Source organism: Pseudoliparis swirei, chromosome 1, assembly GCF_029220125.1.
Source record: "Pseudoliparis swirei isolate HS2019 ecotype Mariana Trench chromosome 1, NWPU_hadal_v1, whole genome shotgun sequence".
In the NCBI taxonomy this organism is placed as follows: Eukaryota; Metazoa; Chordata; class Actinopteri; order Perciformes; family Liparidae; genus Pseudoliparis; species Pseudoliparis swirei.
In genome coordinates, this window is record NC_079388.1 from 11543527 (window position 1) to 11551457 (window position 7931).

Sequence of the window (7931 nt, forward strand, 5' to 3'; positions counted from 1 at the left end):
ACATAATGTGGGTTATTAACTCTATAAAACCTCCTTCCAGTGACTTCCCTAGCAAAGCTACTTTGTTTAACCCTTGTGTTGCCTTCGGGTCAATTTGACCCGATTCAATGTTTCACCCTCCTGTCGCCTTCGGGTCAATATGACCCGATTCAATGTTTAACCCTCCTGTTACCTTTATATTTACTAACATATTTTACCCTTGAGGTCAATATGACCCCAGCTATTAAAATCTCCAGAAAATTATTAGAATTAATATTGTTTTCCAAGTTTAAGTGTGAGGTACTTTATGTTTGTTTGTTGACTCCCGAAAGAACACCGACATTAAACATTGAATCGGGTCAAATTGACCAGAAGGCGACAGGAGGGTTAAATATTGAATCGGGTCAAAATGACCCGAAGGCAACACAAGGGTTAAGCAAGTTCACAATTCAAAACAGGATGAAAAATAGCTCTGTGTTTGTTTAGAATTGTACATAACAATACTTGAATGTATTGATAAAGTCATTACAGGATGTCCTCAAAATCCTGTGAGAAATTCCAAAATCTTTTTATTGGCACGTGATGAAACTGGGGATAGAAAAGTTTTCTATTGTTATTTTTGTATTCTAGTGACATTAATCATAACATGTTTTTTATAATTTAAATGTTTCAACCCCATAAGAATCAACATGCACTTTGACAGTGAATGTTAAACAAGTTAAATACATGTGAAGTCCATGCTCATCACTTGACAACAAAGTATGTCTGTAAGTTTAAATACATGTATCCTCACCTTTTATTCTTAAATTGTTTTAGCTACAGCAGCATCTATAGATACAGGTAAAGCAATATAACATATAACAAATGCACAATATATACAAAATATGCAAAATATATTGAATAATATTAAATTAACTAACTAAACAATAGTGCAAATATCTTGTTATACAACTATAACCCAAATACACTGTTATTACATCTTGTACAACTACTATAACACACATAACTATAACTATAAAGTTAATGCACTGGGCAGGAATGTTCTCCTGTATCAGGAATGTTCTCCTGTATCAGGACTGTTCTCCTCTATCAGGAAGGTTCTCCTGTATCAGGAAGGTTCTCCTGTATCAGGAAGGTTCTCCTGTATCTGTCCTTGTGAAGCGGAGCTGAATTAGTCTGTTGGAGAACGTGCTCCGCTGTCCCTGCAGTAGGTGGAGAGGCTGGTCCGGGTTATCCAATATGGACAATCATTTCTTCAGTGTCCTCCTCTCCACCACCTGTTCCTGATAGTCCTGTTTGCAGCCATTGATGGAGCCGGCCTTCTTCCAGTTTACTGAATCTGTTGGTGTCTCCGGCTGCAACGCTGCTCCCCAAGTAGACTACTGAGAAGTCCAGAGCACTGGTCAAACAGACTGGTAGAACATCTCCAACATCTTGCTGCACACATCGAAGGATCGAAGTACATTGTCATTGCAAACATTGCTACAGTGATATGAGTGCTAAAGGCTCAGGTGGTAGGGCAGGTCTTCTTTAATCATAGAACTTGATTTTGATCCGCAGCTTCTCTCTTTTGCTTGTCAAACCATCCTTGAGCAAAACACGAACCTCAAACCTTTCCTGTGTGTACGCATGGATGGATGAGGGACTTGCTTTGTTCTACTCTGCTTTAAAACAATGTGTAAATTAAGTCATACCTCTCAGTCATATATCAGCTTTTGTGAGGACATGTGTGTGCCGACAAAAACCTTCTGCACATACAACAATAAACCCCTGTGTTTTCACTGGAGGCGGCAGGCAGCCTGGCTAGGCTAAGGAGGCCCAGAGAGGTGGGGACAGGATTCTGTACAACCAGGCCAGAACACACAGGGATCAAGGTAGCTCACAGAGAGAAAGAGGAAAAAGAAAAAAAAAAAAAAAAGCCAGCGACCCTCAGTTTTGAGAACAACCTGGAACTCACCACTCCAACAAGACCCACCATCACCCACAATCCACAATCTGAATACTGGACTGACTGAATGTGTTCTCTTGTAGCCACTTCTTCCACCCGCCACTTCCTCCATCATCCTCAATCATCGAACAATCACCTCCCACTCTCACCCTCTCCTCTCCCCATCCCACCCCCTGAGGATCTGGAGGATCCGAAGAGAGGAGATCAGGAAGGGCTCAGAGCCAGGGCGAAGCCCCCTCCTGCCTGCCCCTCCTCCTGCCTGCTGTCCCCTGCTGACGAGAGTCTTCCCCCCTCACGGAGATTCAACCGATCACGATCACTGGAGCTGTCCTTCCTTCTCGCCTCAGCCCGATCTCTCCCGGTGCCCAAGAAATCCTCCATCACCACAGACCCATAAATGACGACGTCTGACGCCTGTGGTCATGAATGAAGTCCTTTGAGAAAGTCTGCTGACCCAGGACGTCACAGGACCCACCCCCTGCCACAGGGCCCAGTTGGACCCTGCAGTTTGGCAACTGCAACAAACACATCCATTTATGCACCATTTACTGCACTGCACCATATTTACCAGGACATTTGTGGGTTTCATCCCAGGGCAAGGGTTCTGTTTGTGGACTTCCTCCTGCATTCAACTACAATCATCCTCTCCCAGCCAACCTCCTCTCTCTCCTGGTGGATCACAAGCCTGACAGACAGGACAGGGCAGGTGAACAAAGAAAAGACAGACCAGGCGCAGGAGCCATCTCTTCCCCCAACACCCGTAGGATGTGTGCTCACTGGCTCCCCTACACCAACGACTGCACCTCATGCTCTCCTGTTAAGTTTTGCCACGCAGTTAGGACTGCGACTTCTGCCACTCGGGAGCATTCGCCAGCGACACAGCGGTCATGACGCTCATGTCAAACGGTGTGAACTGTCTCACCTGGAGGGGGTGAACAAGCGGCTGGTCTCTGTGGAAGGGACAGAACCACCTGGAGTTGACAACAGGGTGGAGACCTTCAAGTCCACAGGATCCTTCAAGACCATCCCCCAACACACTACCCCACCCACCATTCAATCCGACACTCCTCCCGGCTGAGACCTTCAAGTTCACAGATCCACACCAACCCCCCACCCATAGGCTGTATCCAGAGCGCCGCCATCATCTAGGAGGAGCTGCCAGATTTTGTGCCTTCTCAGCTTCCTCAACTTTCATCTCCTTCATCACCCTGTGTCTGTTGCTCGTCCATCTCTGTGTGTCTCTGCTCTTCCATCACTGTCAGGTTTGTATTTGGATCGACCATTGCCAGTTCAGAGGGGACACGCCCAGCACACTCATTCTGGCAGGTAAGAGGCCAGAGTTCCATCTCCCCCAAAGACCCCCTGACAGCCACTGACACCCTCCACAGTCACAGAACTGCAGACCTGGACCAGGCACTCTGGGCTCAGCTGTTTCCCCTCAACACCTGACATAGAAATAGCTTCCACCACTTGCAAACCACCAGACCATGACACAATACTACTCTCTCCCCACTAACCTTGAACTTTTATTTTTGACTACTCTTTACTTTTTTGTTTATATTTGTATATGTTATTATTTGTATGTGTATGTTATATGTTATTGTAATTTGTATTAGTAAATTGTGTTGTGTGTAAATGTATAAACAAACAAAAGGCCATTGTTTCTATTCTATTCATAGCTAACACATTTATTTAATTCAATTCAACTCCGTTTATATTGTACAGCCCAAAATCACAAATTACAAATTTGCCTCAAAGGGCTTTACAATCTGTACACATACGACATCACTGTCTCAGGACCTCACCTCGGATCAGGAAAAACTCCGCCAAAAAAACAGAAACACCCTTACACGGGGGAAAAGGGGAAGAAACCTTCAGGGGCGCAACAGAGGAGGATCCCTCTCCCTGGATGGACAGACGCAATAGATGTCATATGTACAGAATGAACAGCGTTACAAAGTTACAAAAACACATTGAATGAATATGACAGAAATATATGAATAATGAGTAGTCGGCATGGATCAAGATCCAGATTTCCACAATCCATGAAACAGAAGGAGGGAGAGAGGAGAGGGGGTTAAACTAAGTCCTTTAATGCATTGTACTTCTTGTTACTTCTTCCTCGTATACTTTCATTATGCGTTGTGGTCAGTTTCTGTCTCTCTTTGTGCAATTTCATACCAAGTATTATTCACTGAAAAATATTTTCCCCACCAGGCCGCTAAACTATCCAGCTTATGTTGCGCATGTGCGTCAGCATTTAGTATGTGACCGCAGGGATGTGCACCCAGCGGTACAATGACACAGTCGCTTTTCACCAGGAAGTATCCACTCTCCTCCTGTCACGTTGTGACTGTGTGGATTGAGCTGAGGTCAGGGACAGAAGGTTGTGTTAAGTGGAGTTTGGAGGAGCAGCGGCCAAACACACTTTCCCCTCAGGCAAGTGGTCAAGGGACAATTGAGGGCACGCACACACACACACACACACACACGCACAACCTCATGCACACTCGCACGTACCCACAAGCGGTTGATTCTGAAATAAACATCTTGCCCCGTTAATACCCACAGTGCCTTGGGCTGCTTGGCCCACTGGCCTACCCTGGTGACCCTTGTTACCGTGGTGATTAGATATTGGGAGCCCTCATCTGCAAACATTTAGGCAGTGTCACCCTGCCACCGCGGGCTCAGCAGCAACACACACAAACATGCAACTGAGGTCACATTGTGCCACATAATTAACAACTGACAAATGAATATCTTGTCTCTGCAACTGCTTTCGGACATAAACATTTGAATGCTAATCTATTTTTACAAGTGAAACTCTGCCTAAAGTATAAGTATAACTATCTCAACTCAAGGTGGCTGTAAAAAGGTTACAGTTTGTTTTTTTGGACAGAAAACAGTGAATTCAGCAGCATGATCCACACTGTTTTACAAATGCTAAAACTATTGTCAAAATCTGGCTACTGACACTTTTTGTGAGAATTTGTCAGAGCAGTACTGTTACATCAAAGAGGTGATTATGTATCTATATATATACATATAATTGTAAAACATGTCTGTATCACTTTACTGTTAAAAGACGAAACACTTGGTTTACAAAATGCTCAAAACAATCTCAAAATGCAATGTGTCAGATGAAAGTATAGACTTTTTTTCTATCATTGTAAAAGTTTACATTTTTAAGATCCAACAACAAAGAAATGTACCGAAAACACACATTTCCTTCGTCATTAAATTACCATTGGCTGTCACATTCCACCTCCTGATCTCTGAACTATGACACGCAGGTCCTCCTCCTGCAGGCCAAACCACCGTGGACACTGTGCCTCAGGTCACTCGTTGGCTTACTAAGCAAAGGAGGTTGTTACTTCTGGTTATAAGTCTCCTCTAAATGACACATTTCGAGTTTTAAGCCCTCACTTTGGTCATCCAAGAAATACAAACAGGTGAAATTTATGTTGGACATCCAAAAAACATAACATCCTAGTATTGACCACAACATAGTGTTCTCTTAAAAGTACCCGATGTGCTGCTCGAGTAGGGATCTGCACACAGCCTCTTTGGCCCAAGTCTTTCATATTAAGAGTAATGGAGCAGGTAAGACATACACAGTCGGGCCGAAGCTCATGATAGAGAGTGCAATACCACAAAAAGAGAAACACATATGACATCTAAGTCTCGGTCAAGAGAAACTACCAATTAAATAATCAGTACGAACCAGAGCAGGCTAGCATACACAAGCAGCTGCTGAGGGCTCGGCAGACCACATGACAGCCTCAGTTTTTCTTAAATCATAGGTTCACAATTTCACTCTTAGTCTTAAAACAATAGTCAAGTGCTCATATAAGCAGTGAAAAAGTTTGTTTAATGCTCTGATTATTCCTCGTCCTTTTCTGGTGTAAAAAATCCACAGTCCTTGTTCTGTGCAAAAATGCCCTCAAAAGTTTATCTGAAGTAAATTTGAGGCTCAAGCCGTCTGAGTTTAGGGAATTTGTTAAAGTTATATTCACTCTTAAATTGCATGGAACGCTAGTAACACAAATAGAGAATTTTGTTTTGTTGGTTGATTTTACTCATGAGAGTTGAAGCCTTGTGTAAGCTTTAGAAAACATGTTTACAGAAAACAAGGACTTTACTTATTATGAATATATGTTTTTTCTATAGCAGACCTCAACTTATTCTCAGTATGTGATTTATGTAAGTGGATCTACTGTGCTTTGTGCTCTTCTTCAAAGGATTGTTGGATGTTTGTGAAACTATGATTGCACAACGTGATTTATTTGATACATTCCACTTCTTCCTTTTAGGACGTCCACTCGCGCTTCCAGGAGCTTCTGAAGGATTGATCATGACATCTAGTGGCAAAGATACAACACTGCATGTTAGGCGTTGTCATAGTGCAGTGGTCCCCAAACTAAGGCCCGCGGGCGGGATACGGCACGCCTCCACATTTGGCCCGGCCCCCTGAATAATACCAGAGACGCATTATGATTTTTTCCATTTTTTTTCAGTCTGGCCACGCAAATTCTAGACTAGCCCCTGTCAAATAAAACGGAATAATGGCGACTTAATTCTATTTCTTAGCCTGCTTGCTTTGTGGTTTTCAGGGACGTTGATGAGAGAGCTGCAAACAGCGGTGTCTACAAGCCTACTGGAACCTATAAAAGGATTATAAGGAAGGAACACAATAACTTTGAGAGATTGCTCATATGAGTCATTTGAGTAAGAGATTCTGCTCTGACAAGTAAGCTAAACTTTTACCTGTTAAGATTGTGCACGGCACAACAGAAAGTTAATGTTCAATAAACTTTTTTCCTGTGAAGAACCCAGAGAGGGTTATTTGGTTATTATTTATTTTAACAAATAATGTTATTTATTTCCTGACTTTTTTCTGTGAAGAACCCAGAGAGGGGTAGGGTAGTTGGTTATTATTTATTCCATAAATAGTGTTATTTATTTCCTGACTTTTTTTTCTGTGAAGATCCCGGAAAGGTTTATTAATATTTGGTTATGTGTGGCTTTCTGGAAAACAATACATGTTTACATTTAGGCACCCCTGCGATCGTCACACTTTTTCTGTTACAAACTGACCCCGGCCCCCATCAGAGAAGGGAAAAGTTATGTGGCCCTCGCAGAAAAAAGTTTGGGGACCCCAGTCATAGTGTCTCTGAAGCATTTTTTTTAAAAAAGTTTTTTTATACTGTTTGAGAAAGTGCTGCTCAGAGCTTTGAAGACATGGCATGAAAAGAAATGTCCTTTTCGGATTTTCTTTGATTGTTTCAAATGAAAGGCACGTGGTGCCTTGATGAGCTCACCTGCAAAACTGGTTGATCAACAAGCCACTATTATCTTGATTCTAGCACAATGTGACTTTACTTGACCTCTCAGGACTGGATTAAAAAACAACAATAAGCTTGTCACATGTTTTGCTCGTAACCAGCCTGTAACTCATAAAGCCTGGGTATAAAGTCTAGTGTTATAAGTTGCCTGTCGGTTTTGCGTGTTGTGAGTTAGACTGACTCACAACACAACAAGAGAAAGGGAAATAGACACACAAGAAACATGAGAGGGCATGGGAGATGTCTTTTGTGTGTTCCTGGTTGGTAGAAGAATGGGCAGGCTGGTGAGTGCGCTACGCTCTCTTGGACATAGAGGAGCCAGAGACTGTATTTACCTCCATCCTTGCCTCCATGCCAGGGCTCTGTCCACCTGGATACAGGTAGCTATACACTGTGATCTCTTGTAGCTAACACTCTTTTTCAGCTACCATCAATTTCACCAAAAGGCAGGTGGTTTAAATAATTTCACAAATGTAATTTAACACCATGTAGTTGCAATATATACATTACATTACATGTAATTTAGCAGACACTTTTATCCAAAGCGACTTACAATAAGTGCATATAAGAATCTCACAAAAAACTGGTTAAACTTCATCAAAACATAAGCATTCTTCCAAACAACACCTAAGAACCTCCAACATAACGTATTATATATC